Below are 13,984 nucleotides of genomic sequence, written 5' to 3'. Positions count from 1 at the left end.
CATCACATCTTTCGAAACCCCGAGACCCTGTGTACGTGTGCCTATGACTGTGTGGTGCTGTACCCTACGCTAATACTCAACTAGTGTTTGATAGTTAGGGATGAGCTTCGTGTTCGAGTCGAACCCATGTTCGACTCGAACATCGTCTGTTCGATCGTTCGCCGAATTGAGAACGATATGGGCCGTTCGCGACAAATTCGTGTGGCGTGTCACGGCCCATAATTCACTGCGGCATCGCAGTGCATTGCTGGTCGATGATTGGCCAAGCATGCACTATGACCCGCATACTTGGCCAATCACAGTGCCGTCTGAACAGAGAGCCGTACTTGGCCAAAGCCAAGGAGGCTTTGGCCAATTATGGCTCGGGGGATTTAGTACACGCCCCACACTATATAAGGCCACCTACACAGCGGCCCTGTGTAGTGTGTGTTCTGGAGTTGAAAGAGATAGACAGAGACAGTGTCATTTGATTTAAGTTAGATAGATTAGGCAGGACAGTCAGTGAGTTAGCTGCACTTACAGTGTATTGTGTATATATATATATATGCATCCCAGGTGTTGTATATATATATATATATATATATATATATATATATATATATATATATATATATATACACTATATTCAGTTTAGCTAGATCCGTTCCTGTTATCTTCCTACTGACAGGCAGGCTTGTCTTGTTACAGTATTTACAGCTACCTGAAGAAAATTGCTGGTGTTCTTTTGATCCTATTAGTACCACAATCAGGCAGCTAGACTACTTACAGTTAGTGTAGTGCATCCTCCTCACAGTGTTCAGCTAAAACTACAAGTTAGTGTAGTGTGACCTCTGCACAGTGTTCAGCTAAAGCTACAAGTTAGTGTAGTGCGTCCTCTGAACAGTGTTCAGCTAAAGCTACAAGTTAGTGTAGTGCGTCCTCCTCACAGTGTTCAGCTAAAGCTACAAGTTAGTTTAGTGTGACCTCTGCACAGTGTTCAGCTAAAGCTACAAGTTAGGGTAGTGCATCCTCCTCACAGTGTTCAGCTAAAGCTACAAGTTAGTGTAGTGCGTCCTCCTCACAGTGTTCAGCTAAAACTACAAGCTAGTGTAGTGCGACCTCTGCACAGTGTTCAGCTAAAGCTACAAGTTAGAGTAGTGCGTCCTCCTCACAGTGCTCAGCTAAAACTACAAGTTAGTGTAGTGCGACCTCTGCACAGTGTTCAGCTAAAGCTACAAGTTAGTGTAGTGCGTCCTCTGAACAGTGTCCAGCTAAAGCTGCAAGTTAGTGTAGTGCGTCCTCTGAACAGTGTTCAGCTAAAACTACAAGCTAGTGTAGTGAGAGCTCTGCACAGTGTTCAGCTAAAGCTACCTGTAGAAGGTTGGTGGTGTTTTCCTGATCCTATCACTACCGCAGGCAGCTAAATAAGCTACAAGTTAGTTTTTTGCAAGCTCTGCACAGTGTTCACCTAAAGCTACCTGTAGAAGGTTGGTGGTGTTTTCCTGATCCTATCACTACCGCAGGCAGCTAAATAAGCTACAAGTTAGTTTTTTGCGAGTTCTGCACAGTGTTCACCTAAAGCTACCTGTAGAAGGTTGGTGGTGTTTTCCTGATCCTATCACTACTGCAGGCAGCTAAATAAGCTACAAGTTATTTTTTTGCGAGCTCTGCACAGTGTTCACCTAAAGCTACCTGTAGAAGGTTGGTGGTGTTTTCCTGATCCTATCACTACCGCAGGCAGCTAAATAAGCTACAAGTTAGTTTTTTGCAAGCTCTGCACAGTGTTCAGCTAAAATTACAAGTTAGTGTAGTGCGAGCTCTGCACAGTGTTCAGCTAAAGCTACCTGTAGAAGGTTGGTGGTGTTTTCCTAATCCTATCACTACAGCAGGCAGCTAAATAAGCTACAAGTTATTTTTTTGCGAGCTCTGCACAGTGTTCACCTAAAGCTACCTGTAGAAGGTTGGTGGTGTTTTCCTGATCCTATCACTACCGCAGGCAGTTAAATAAGCTACAAGTTATTTTTTTGCGAGCTCTGCACAGTGTTCAGCTAAAGCTACCTGTGGAAGGTTGGTGGTGTTTTCCTGATCCTATCACTACTGCAGGCAGCTAAATAAGCTACAAGTTAGTTTTTTGCGAGCTTTGCACAGTGTTCACCTAAAGCTACCTGTAGAAGGTTGGTGGTGTTTTCCTGATCCTACCACTACCGCAGGCAGCTAAATAAGCTACAAGTTATTTTTTTGCGAGCTCTGCACAGTGTTCAGCTAAAGCTACCTGTAGAAGGTTGGTGGTGTTCTCATACTACAGGCAGGCAGTTGATTTTGCTAGCTGCAGCATCAGTATATATATATATATATATATATATATATATATATATATCCCAGCTTAGTGCAGTTACAGGCCATTAGTATGTCTGGAAGGCCAACAAGGAGAGGCAGACAGTCACAAGCCAATAAAAGAGGGCAAGCAGGCTCTGTGTCTAAAGGCAACAGTGCTGGTCGTGGAGACGGTGTATCCTCATCAGCACGTGGCCATGGGACACGCTTGGCCTTTTTTTCGGCAGCTGGCCGTGTTGAGCCGCAACATGCAGAAGACTTGGTTGAGTGGATGACCAAGCCGTCCTCTTCCTCCTCATCCTCTCTCACCCATGCTCAGGATACTTTGGCAAAGCAGCTGCCAACGCGGCCTCTTCCCTCGGCTCAATGTCATCAGTGACTCCTTCCCTAGCCCCACTATGTCCTCCTGAGGAGTCCCTCGAACTGTTTGACCACAGTGTTGGGTACATGCTCCAGGAGGATGCGCAGCGTTTAGAAGGCTCTGATGATGATACTGAGCTAGATGAAGGCAGTAACGTGAGCACGGACAGAGGGGGTGCCCAAGAAGGACAGCAATCTGGAAGTCATACTCCCCCTGCTGCAGCATACTGCCAGGTTTGCTCCAGTGATGAGGAGGGAGGGGATGATGAGGTCACTGACTCAACATGGGTGTCTGATAGGAGAGAGGAGGAGGAGGATGAGGAGGCACATCACCAACGAGGCAGGATACCTCCAGGGGCCAGCCTAAGGGCAGCACACTGACTGCATCACACCCCAAAGTTCTGCATGTGCAGGGCGCTGTTGTCTCTGTGTGTTATTCCAAAAGTTCTTTGGTGTGGGCCTTTTTTGAGATGAGTGCATCAGATCGCACCGCTGCTATTTGCAACATATGTCTCAAGCGTATCTCGCGTGGCCAAAACATCTCCTGCTTGGGCACCACATGCTTGACCAGACATATGCTCTTCATCAGCTGAGATCTCCAACCCCACTATACCTTCAGTTCTCTCTGAGACCTGCACTGAGAGGATTGAAGGTGTAGAATTAGGTTTGTCACAGCCAAGTACTTGTGGGCAATCTGCTTTCGGTACACCGACGTCAGATTGTACCAGGCCAATTTCCCTGCCCCAGCTGCTGCACCGCCGAAAGAAGTCCGCTCCCAGCCATCCACATGCCCAGCGGTTGAATGCTAGCTTGGCAAAATTGCTAGCACTTCAACTGCTGCCTTTTCAGTTGGTAGACTCTGCCCCCTTCCGTGAGTTTGCGGAATGTGCGGTTCCTCAGTGGTAGGTACCCAAACGCCACTTTTTCTCACGGAAGGCGATTCCGGCTCTCTACCTGCATGTGGAAGGCAAAGTCCATGCCTCACTGGACAGGGCGGTCAGCGGTAAGGTGCATATTACCGCTGACTCATGGTCCAGCAGGCATGGACAGGGACGTTACCTAAGTTTCACCGCTGGCAGCTGGGAAGGATGCAGGACAAGGTGCAGTAGTGTTGGAGGTTGTTCCGCCACCACGCCTCCAAAATGCCACTACTAATGATTGTGACACACCTCTCTCCTCCACCCCCTCCTCTTCTTCTTCCTCCATGGCCTCTTCCTGTGCTTTGTCCTCGGAACCAGCGGTATTCCGTAGCCGTTCAAGGGGCTACGCAAGTATGCAGGCCAAAAGATGCCATGCGGTGCTTGAGCTGGTGTGCTTGGGGGACAGGAGCCACACAGGGGGAAAGGTTCTGTCAGCTCTGCAGTGGCAGGTTCAGAGCTGGTTGACGCCACGCCAACTTAAGGCAGGAATGGTGGTTTGCGACAATGGCACTAACCTCCTCTCTGCCCTCCGACAGGGACAAATGACCCATGTGCCCTGTTTGGCTCACATCCTTAACTTGGTGGTGCAGCGGTTCTTGGGCAGGTACCTGGACTTACAGGATGTCCTGAGGCAGGCCAGGAAAGTCTGTGTGCATTTCCGCCGGTCATATAATGCCAGTGCTCGGCTGGCAGACCTCCAAAAGGAGTTTAACCTGCCCAAGAACCACCTAATCTGTGACATGCCCACCAGGTGGAACTCAACGTTGGCCATGCTGCAGCGGCTGCACACGCAGCAGAGGGCCATCAATGAGTACCTGTGCTATTATGGCACCAGGACAGGGTCAGGGGAGCTTGGTTTTTTTCCCCACTCCAGTGGGCCATGATCAGGGATGCATGCACTGTCCTGTCACCATTTGAGGAGGCTGTAACGAACCCCTTTGCTCGCTTGGTTCCACTCTCCCGACACTCCTCTGCAGCTATTGAATCAGACTGCAGATCGCAACATCTGATTGCTCGGTCATCCAATGCTCCGGGATTAGAACTACAGCTCTGTGCCGTTCTAGTCCAATTGTGATAGCTCAGAACAAACACCAGGCAGGCTGTATGTAAGTTTAAACAGGAATATCCTTTATTGCAAAATACAGGCTTTTATACACTCAAAGTGGAGGTGCAGACCTCCTGCTCATATTACTCTAACAATACAGCTGTAACCTAATTAACCTAATTAACATGAGCTAATGAACTAATCCCTTTAGACAGCCTAGATGACTCAGACATGACCGTTAGGCCAGACTGGCCATCTTGTAGTTCAGAAAATCCAATCAACATTATCACAATCAACATAGACTCTTCTTCACACAATAGCAGAGTTAATTAACACAAATAACAATGGGGATCTAATGACTCTTAGATCCCATAGTATAGACTTATTTACAATACACATTTTAGCAGACAATAGACAGACAGGTGTTGGAATTTACATCAGCATCTCCTAACAGTATCTGTCCCAGCATTATGAATCAGCCACTATTCCAATATGGCAAATCCAGGGTCCCCAGAGTCTGTGTGTCCTGGGGGACCAGGACCCGAATCCACAGTTATACCACCTCAAGGGTCCCCAGGCATACAGCTCACAAAGAGCACCGTTCCCCCAAATGCAAGGGCCCCCAATCGATCGGCAAGAGGCTAGCATACAGTCCCCTCCAAAAGTCTCTTTCCCGGCTAGGTCTGTCACAGAGGCCACGAGGATGGTGAGCATGACAGTGCATGCATCAGTGACACTGTCCCCCTTGTCCACCTGTTGGAGCATACGCTGCATGGAATAATGGACAGGGCACTTGAGGCAGAACAGAGGCAGGAAGGGGAGGACTTCCTTAGCTCTCAAGGCCCCCTTTATACAGACAGTGTTCCTGCGTGCCCGCTGATCACACAGGAAGAGGACGAGGAGGAGGAGGATTGTGTCAGTATGGAGGTGGAGCCTGGCACTCAGCATCAGCAGCAGTCTTTTTATGGGATCAGTCCCAAGAAACACATGGACTTGTACGTGGCTGGGAGGAGGTGGCTGTGGACCATGTTGTCCTTAGTGACCCAGAGGACTCTGGATCGAATGCCTCAGCAAACCTACGCTGCATGGCCTCCCTGATCCTGCAAAGCCTGCATAAGGATCCTCTTTTTCGTGGTATCAAGGAGAAGGACCAATACTGGCTGGCAACCCTCCTTTATCCATGTTACAAGGCTAAGGTTGCGGACCTTATCTTGCTGTCGCAGAGGGAGCAGAGGATGAAACATCTTCGGGAGGCCTTGCAGAAAGATCTGTGCAACGCGTTACCAGAGACTGGGAGGTTACAAACTCCTGTTTCTGGACAACGTGTTGCTGAGGCTTCGGTCAGTCAAAGAAGGAGCGGTGGAGAAGGTGGCCGTCTGACCGATGCGTTCAGACAACTTTTTAGTCCACAGCCCTAAGGTATGATCTTTTCCAGCAACCATCGCCAGCGTCTGTTTTACATGGTGCAGGAATACCTAGGGGCAAGATCTGACTTGGACACCTTTCCCACTGAAAATCCTCTGGGTTACTGGGTCTTGAGGATGGATCACTGGCCAGAGCTTGCACAGTATGCAATTGAGCTACTGGCCTGTCCTGCATCCAGCGTTCTTTCGGAACGCACATTCAGTGCTGCTGGAGGCTTTGTAACCGATCACAGGGTGCGTCTGTCCATCGACTCGGTCGATAGACTGACCTTCATAAAAATGAATCAGTCTTGGATCAGCACCAGCTACCAAGCACCTGATGCTGATGTAACCGAATAATTTTTTTTAAAATCTCAGATCCTTTCAAAGACTGCCTATGCTGAGTGACTATCCTGAGCAATTATTCTCTTCCTCCTCAATGATCACGCTGATAGCTTGTAAGAACATTTTTGGTTCTGGGCGACGCCACCAGTGCCTAAGGCCCAATTTTTCAGCCCCGGTTTAACAGGGGCGTGTAATTACAATTTTTGATGCAATACTTTGCAGGAGGGCTCGTTCCTGCGTTCCAACTAGAGTATCTGTGAGGGGTTGCAGTGTTGTGGCACCAGCACCAGTGCCTAAGCCCCAATTTTTCAGCCCCTGTGGGGAGTGTAATTACAATTTTTGATGCAATACTTTGCAGCAGGGCTCGTTTCTGCATTCCAACTAGAGTATCTGTGAGGGGTTGCAGTGTTGTGGCACCAGCACCAGTGCCTAAGGCCCAATTTTTCAGCCCCTGTTCAACAGGGGCATGTAATTACAATTCTTGATCTAATATTTCACAGCAGGGCCCGTTTCTGCGCCCACCAAGAGCGAGTGAGGACTTACAGTGTTGTGGCACTAGCACCACCACCACCACCACCAAAGGCACAATTTTTCTGCCCCTGTTCTTAAGCTTCTTAAGCTTCTTTAAGCATCATTAAAATCACTGCTCCCGAAAAAACGGCCATTTTTAAAAGTTTTTTTTGCATTGATACATGTCCCCTGGGGCAGGACCCGGGTCCCCAAACCCTTTTTAGGACAATACCAAGCAAATTAGCCTTTAAAATGAGCACTTTTGATTTTGAACGTTCGAGTCCCATAGACGTCAATGGGATTCTAACGTTCCTGCAAATTTTCGGTCCGTTCGCAGGTTCTGGTGCGAACCGAACCGGGGGCTGTTCGGCTCATCCCTATTAGAAATATTTCTATCTGTTTCAGCAGTGGGTGTGGAGTCTATGCATATACAGCTGGTTGGAGGAAAGGCACACCCCCCCCCATCCGCACAGGCAGAAGAATGGAGAAACATGCAGAGCTCTGCTGTGAATTGACCAGCACTCTCCTAATCTATTTTTAGCACCCACCCAACTCAAATTTTTATCTGCTTTTATCTCGGAGAACTTGTCAGAAAATCTCATGCTAATAACAGAGGAAGAGAGCTGCAGAAAGACACAGGACTTAGGGCTTTGGAGAGAGATAAGTAAACACCACAGATATAGGTACCCAGGTCAGATTACATTAATTGGGTTTACAACCACTTTAAGTGCAATTGAAAATTTGGAGTTTCAGTTAATACTGGGATATATCTACTCAGTCTACAGTCTTTGGGATAACTGGTGTGCTTCTACCTAAATGTTTTTCTACTTAAGCACAGAATTACTATGACAAATGTATTGTTTGTATGCAGGTGAAATGTAGCCATTTTCTATTGTAACACTTTTCTGATTGATCCTCAATAGATGTGACTGAATACTGACCTTCAGATCACTAGCAAATACATTGAGAAAGTCCCATGCCCACTTACTTGACAAGTAATGTCCCTAGTACATCCCAGGGAGTAATTCTCCTCTGTGTATGTTCAGAATGATGGGCACCAGTGTCTTTAGTTTAGGTTTTTGTAGACTTTACTGAACTAATGAATAGAGAAATTGGAGTGAGGATTGAGGAAGCACAGGATACATGAAGATTCTACTCCAAACACAGTGCTTGGTCTTCTGCATGTTTTTCTAACCTTCTGTGTCCCTCTCTCACAGGCAATGGTGGCCCGTTCATTAGGAGCGAAGGGGCACTGCTCCCCTAATCGATGCGCTACATGCAGGGTGCTGGATTCCAATGGGTTTTTTTTAGAAGCATGTGCTTAGAGCCAGAGGCTCTAATTGGCTTCAAAAAAGGGTGGGCTCGGGGCACAGAGGACTGCGCCCTGAGCTCATCCAGTTGTGTGACATTAGCAAATTAATCTTCACTATTGTCTTCCTGATTCTCCTCCCGGCCAATCGGGAAGCGGGTGAGACCTGATTGGCCGACAAAAGAAGCAATCGTATTGAAGGAGCCAAAGCTGCCCGTGATCTAGATGGGGTAAGTGTGGGGGCCGACCGACCAACTGGGGGGGTGGCCCTGTAAGTCCATCCTACTGGCCGTGGGGGGGGGTGGCGGGATGTTATGTTTGCCGCCCCCCCAAATATACAGCACCAGCCACCACTGATCACAGGGCTATACTAGCTGGACTTCAGAAGTGGTTTCCTCCACTTGTCTCCCCCCTCTAGCACACACCCACAATCTCCCCTCCTAACACAAATGCTCTCTCTCTTCTAGCACAACCACCCAAAATCCCTCCTTTACCACAAATTCTATTCCTCCTTAAATCCCCCCAGTACAAATTATGCACCTCCCAGCACAAATCCTTTTATTTTCCCCCAGATCACACCCCCCAGCACAAATACCCCTCAACACAAATGCTTATTTACCCCCAAATACCCCCTAATGCAGCACGAATTTCCCCACCCAGCACATACTCTTCCCCCAAATTCCCATTCTAGTACAAATCCTCTTCCCCTCCAAATCATCCCAACACAAATCTCCCCCCCCCCACACTCACAGCACGACTCCCTTTATTTTCTCCCAAATCACTCCTCCCAGCATAAATCCTCCTACCCTCAACAAAAATCATCTTATGCCAAGCAGAAATCTTTGTTACATCTCCCCACCTCACATCATTGTTTCCCCAGTACAATTCCCAGTCCCTGAAACTTACAGACTGCCTATTCTGAATGCCAGAAAATGTCCTTCCTCTTACGCTCCTCCTTTTGTTATATCATAAAACGTGTCAGAGCCGAGGAGGAGTCTAGGGGAAACTTCCCTGGACTCTGATGTCTTTTTCTGCGACAGGCAGCTGGCAAGAAATGATGGCCGCTGTAATGGATCACAGCGCTGAGGGCCTAAGGCTCCCCAACGAAGGTACAGGGAATGTTTCCTGGCTGCTCAGCGCTAGTGTGCCTCTGGTATCACTGCAAACTAAATTTGATGAGCCAATTACCAGAACTCTTTTTGGCATTGGGCCCAGACATAGTCTAGATATATGGGGCACTGGCATTTGGAAATCCAGGAATGGTCCCACAAGATCTGGAACATTAGAAGATATGCAGAATGTAATATTCAGCATGCTCTCGCACAAAGAACACTAGTCAGCAAACAGATAAGCTGATGAAAGCTGGCCATACACTGAGCACATTTTATCTGACTCCTTCATTAGGAACCAGACAAAATTTGGTTAGTTGGTGGCCCTGTTGGCAGCACTCCACCTGACATCAATTATTTGAAAAATCAAATGAGAGGTATAGAAAATTGTCAGCCAAAAACTGCCTGTAGCTAATCAGATGCAGACAATGTATGGGCATTCTGACAACTGGCAGCACCAGCTGTTAGAATACAATGGCCGCAGTGGGAGATTCATACATCTGTTCTGTTTAGCGTCAATGGAGGATTCTGTTATATGTGTATGGTTAGCTTAACGCTAACTACAAGATCACAGCAATACAAAAAGAGGATTCTGAAAAATACTACATCATTATGTTGTTACATATTATTTTTAACAAAGAAAGAGTCTGGTTAAAAGATAAGAAAATGGATGATTCACTCATAGTAAAAAAAAAATTAATAAAAATCAAATAAGTGATATTTTGTTTACTACACAAAGTATTTTTCATATTTTCTTGTGCAAAAACAGGATTTAACTAAATATACACATTAATAAAATCTTGTTTCCACCTTACATTACCTGCATAGGTACGTTTACAGAAGGCATATCTCTCCCATATTAGCAATTGAAATCTGTTACAGATTGTTTGTCTTTGGTGATACCCGAGTTTCACATCTCAGGGATGCTGTTATATCTTTCCTTACCTGATTATCTTTTTTTAGCCATGCATATTTTACATTTTGAATTCCCAGAGGCTGTCACTGATACGAGCACAAACTCAACAAATTCTGTTTCCCATGCTTGATTAGTACTTGTCATTCGCTGAACACCCATCCATGCAACTGCCACTACTACACAAAACTGTCTTTGGAAATAGACAATTGTCACTAATTATTTTAACAAATCACTTCTCAAAGCAAACTAGTGGAAAGAAGATAAAATAGAATTCCATAGACCATTATCACCAGTCAGCAAACTTAGCTGTGATGATGCTAAGCCCCTTCAGCGGTATCTGTTCATTATAACTGCATGACAGCCAGCTTGTGATCTGAATGCCTGTTGGAGTCAGATAGCGATGAATCCTTTTTGCTATCCCCACGTTTGTAATGATGTGAAGGAATGAGAGTCTTCAAAGTATTTTTTTTTTTAAATGATGGATGTTGTTTGAGAATAAGGAAAAAAGGAGGAAAAACTTTGCCAGAAATACGTTTAATAAAAAAAAAGTTAAAGACAACTATTTCTTTCCATTTTTATAGCAATGTGAATGTATACCAATTTCAATTATTTTAATCGCTAACTAAAATGACAGCCTAACAGTGGCATTTGACAAGTGGCTCCGAGACAATATATGTCACCTCCTGGATGCCTGTTTTAACCTTTGAAAGCCAGCTGCACCATGCTGCAAGAGTGGTTGTGGCATAGCCCTAGTCACGTGAAAAGCAGCCTCTCAAATACACCCTGCCATTTAATTTTTTGCACCACACCACACCATAATCACAGCAGTGGCCATGTTAACTTGCAGCCAGGGCTTGAGTCCTGCGAGAACGCATAGGAATGACGTTCCTGTACTTTTTGTACAGCAGGAACGTCGTTCCCATTAGCAGCTGCTTCCTGGCTGGGAGTTGAGAGTGGGTGATGGTTGGGACAGCCTTCACTGCCCCTGCACGGCTCTCCCACTTCTGCCTGCTGCCTGGCTCTCGGTGACTGACATGGAGCAACGGCAGCAGATCAGAAGTGAATGGGGGGGGCAGGGCGCGAGTGCAGTGCACGGCTGGCTGTGTCCCTATATCTCTCCCATGTGTCCTGGTCCCTGGTCCTTCCCTCCCTAAGACCCCTTTCCCCCCTCACAGCGCAGCCGCGTTAGCGGTAAAGAGGCGCTAGTTGTAGTGGCTCTTTACTGTCGTTTTAGCGGCGCTTTTGCCCGCTAGCAGGGCGAAGAAAAGGTTAAATGCACTCGAAAAGCACCGCTGATGAAATGCTTTGCAGGCGCTTCGGCAGCAGTGCCCATTCATTATAATGGGCAGGGGCGGTGGAGGAGCGTTTTTCAGGCGCTTTACAGGCGCTATTTTTAGCCCTTTAGTGCCTGAAAAACGCCTCCAGTGTGAAAGGGGTCTTACGGTATCGACTCACCCCCCAGCCAGGCGAATTTGCTGCTGACCAAATGGTGAGTACCAGCTGCCCTCCTCTCTGCCCAGCTCCTCCCAGCTCTAAATAGTAGAGAGGGCTCTGATCCCTGTTCCCTCTGACCGTGCCAGGCTATCTGCACCCCACACCTACCTCTGACACTGTCCTCTACTCCTCTCCTGGCCCTATGCAGCAGCCCTTTCCTCTTCCTGCACCTCCCATCTACCCTGCACCCCTCACCCCATACTGATCTACCTTTCATAACCCTGCACCCCTCACTTTTCACCCTGCCCCCACCCTATAGAACACTGCATCCCTCACTGTTCACCCTGCCCCCACCCCATAGTACCATGCCCCCCTCACTGTTCACCCTGCCCCCCACCCCATAGAACACTGCATCCCTCACTGTTCACCCTGCCCCCACCCTATATAACCCTGCACCCCTCACTATACACCCAGCCCCCACCCCATAGAACTCTGCACCCCTCACTATACACCCAGCCCCCACCCCATAGAACCCTGCACCCCTCACTATACACCCTGCCCCCTCCTCATAGAACATTACACCCTCACTATACACCCCGCCCCCACCTCATAGAGCACTGCACCCCTAACTATACACCGCGCACCCACCCCATAGAACCCTGCACCCCTCACTATACACCCTGCACCCACCTCATAGAGCACTACGCCCTCACTATACACCCCGCCCCCATCTCATAGAGCACTGCACCCCTAACTATACACCCACCCCATAGAACCCTGTACCCCTCACTATATACCCTGCCCTCTCCTCATAGAGCACTACGCCCTCACTATACACCCCGCCCCCACCTCATAGAGCACTGCACCCCTAACTATACACCTTGCACCCACCTCATAGAACACTGCACCCCTCACTATACACCCTGTCCCCACCTCATAGAGCACAACACCCCTCACTATACACCCCGCTCCCACCTCATATAGAACTGAACCCCTCATCGCTCTGTGCTATCAGCTGTGTCCTTACTCTCTGGCCCCATCTCTTGTAGTAGGTCTGCAGTCTCTTGTAGCATGTCCACACACTCTCGGACCATCTCTTGTATCATATCCGCACACTCTCTGACTATCTCCTGTATCATGTCCCCACATGGAGTACATATTACATACACACATACATACCCCTGCTTGCAGCTGAGCAGTCGTGGTGGTAAAATCGCGGCTCAACAGCCTACATTTATTGTGCGGGCTAATGGCATAGTTACAGAGGGTGCAATTGCTACTGGGCAGTTCTCTGTCTTTGACATTCCCTGTTTTGCTCTGCTGTCTGCTGTTTGAAAATGAATAGATGTCAAATTTATTTGCACCCAGGCCTTTTGGACAGGCTTTCATTGGGCATTAATTAGAAATATTAAGCAGTATGCACAATGTTGCCAATTTATTGTCAATCCTGGCTAATTTTAAAAAGCTTTACATACATGCTTTTACAATTTTTTATTTACTTCATTTTATTAAAATGTATTTTTTTTTTTAATTTTATTTTATTCAACTAAAAAAAACCCTGTGTGACAGCATGGACAGGTGACACGTACTATTTATTTAGACATCAGGGGTCTTTTGGAACCCCAATGTCCCCCCTGCCCTCCACTGCAGCTAATCAAGCACAGACTGTGAACTTACTGAAAAAATTCCCTATGTGCCCCACTAATGCTATCTACCCATTAGGAAAAAACAATAAATTAAAATGGGAGGAGTCACCAGTAACAACTCATATACAAACCCACTCAAAATAAAACCTTGGTTGTGACTCTACTCCATTTAAAATATTAAACAAAACTAAACATGAAAAGACATATGCCATAGTCCACACTCAGTACATATAAACAAAGAACATTTTATTATATTCAAACAGAAAAAACACAATGAAAAAACACTGGTTCACACTATTGCAGTTTGCGGAATGTGTTGGTGAGGGCATGGTAGTCCATTCATTTAAATGGCTGATGTGCCTGCATTTCATGTAGGAAAAAGGTTCCTGCAAAATATTAATAATGCAGAGGCCGGCAAATTGCATGGTGCTTTTGCACCTTGCAATTTCCCTGCGGTTCTCACACCTGCAAATGTGCTGCGTCTTTAGATGCATGGGGGTCACATTCAGACCCCATACACACTATTAGATTTTCTGCTGATTTTTCTTTTCAGATTTACCAAAACCATATAATATGAGGTCAAATCTTAAGAGTTTCAATTTGTATTCAATCAGGCAGGCCCTTTTACTACATGGTTTTGGTAAATCTAAAGACAAAAATCTGCAGAAAATCTA

The sequence above is a fragment of the Aquarana catesbeiana genome, linkage group LG01 (assembly GCF_042186555.1).
Source record: "Aquarana catesbeiana isolate 2022-GZ linkage group LG01, ASM4218655v1, whole genome shotgun sequence".
Classification (NCBI taxonomy): Eukaryota; Metazoa; Chordata; class Amphibia; order Anura; family Ranidae; genus Aquarana; species Aquarana catesbeiana.
The sequence above is the reverse complement of the archived record's forward strand: the minus strand, read 5'-3'. Positions refer to the sequence as shown.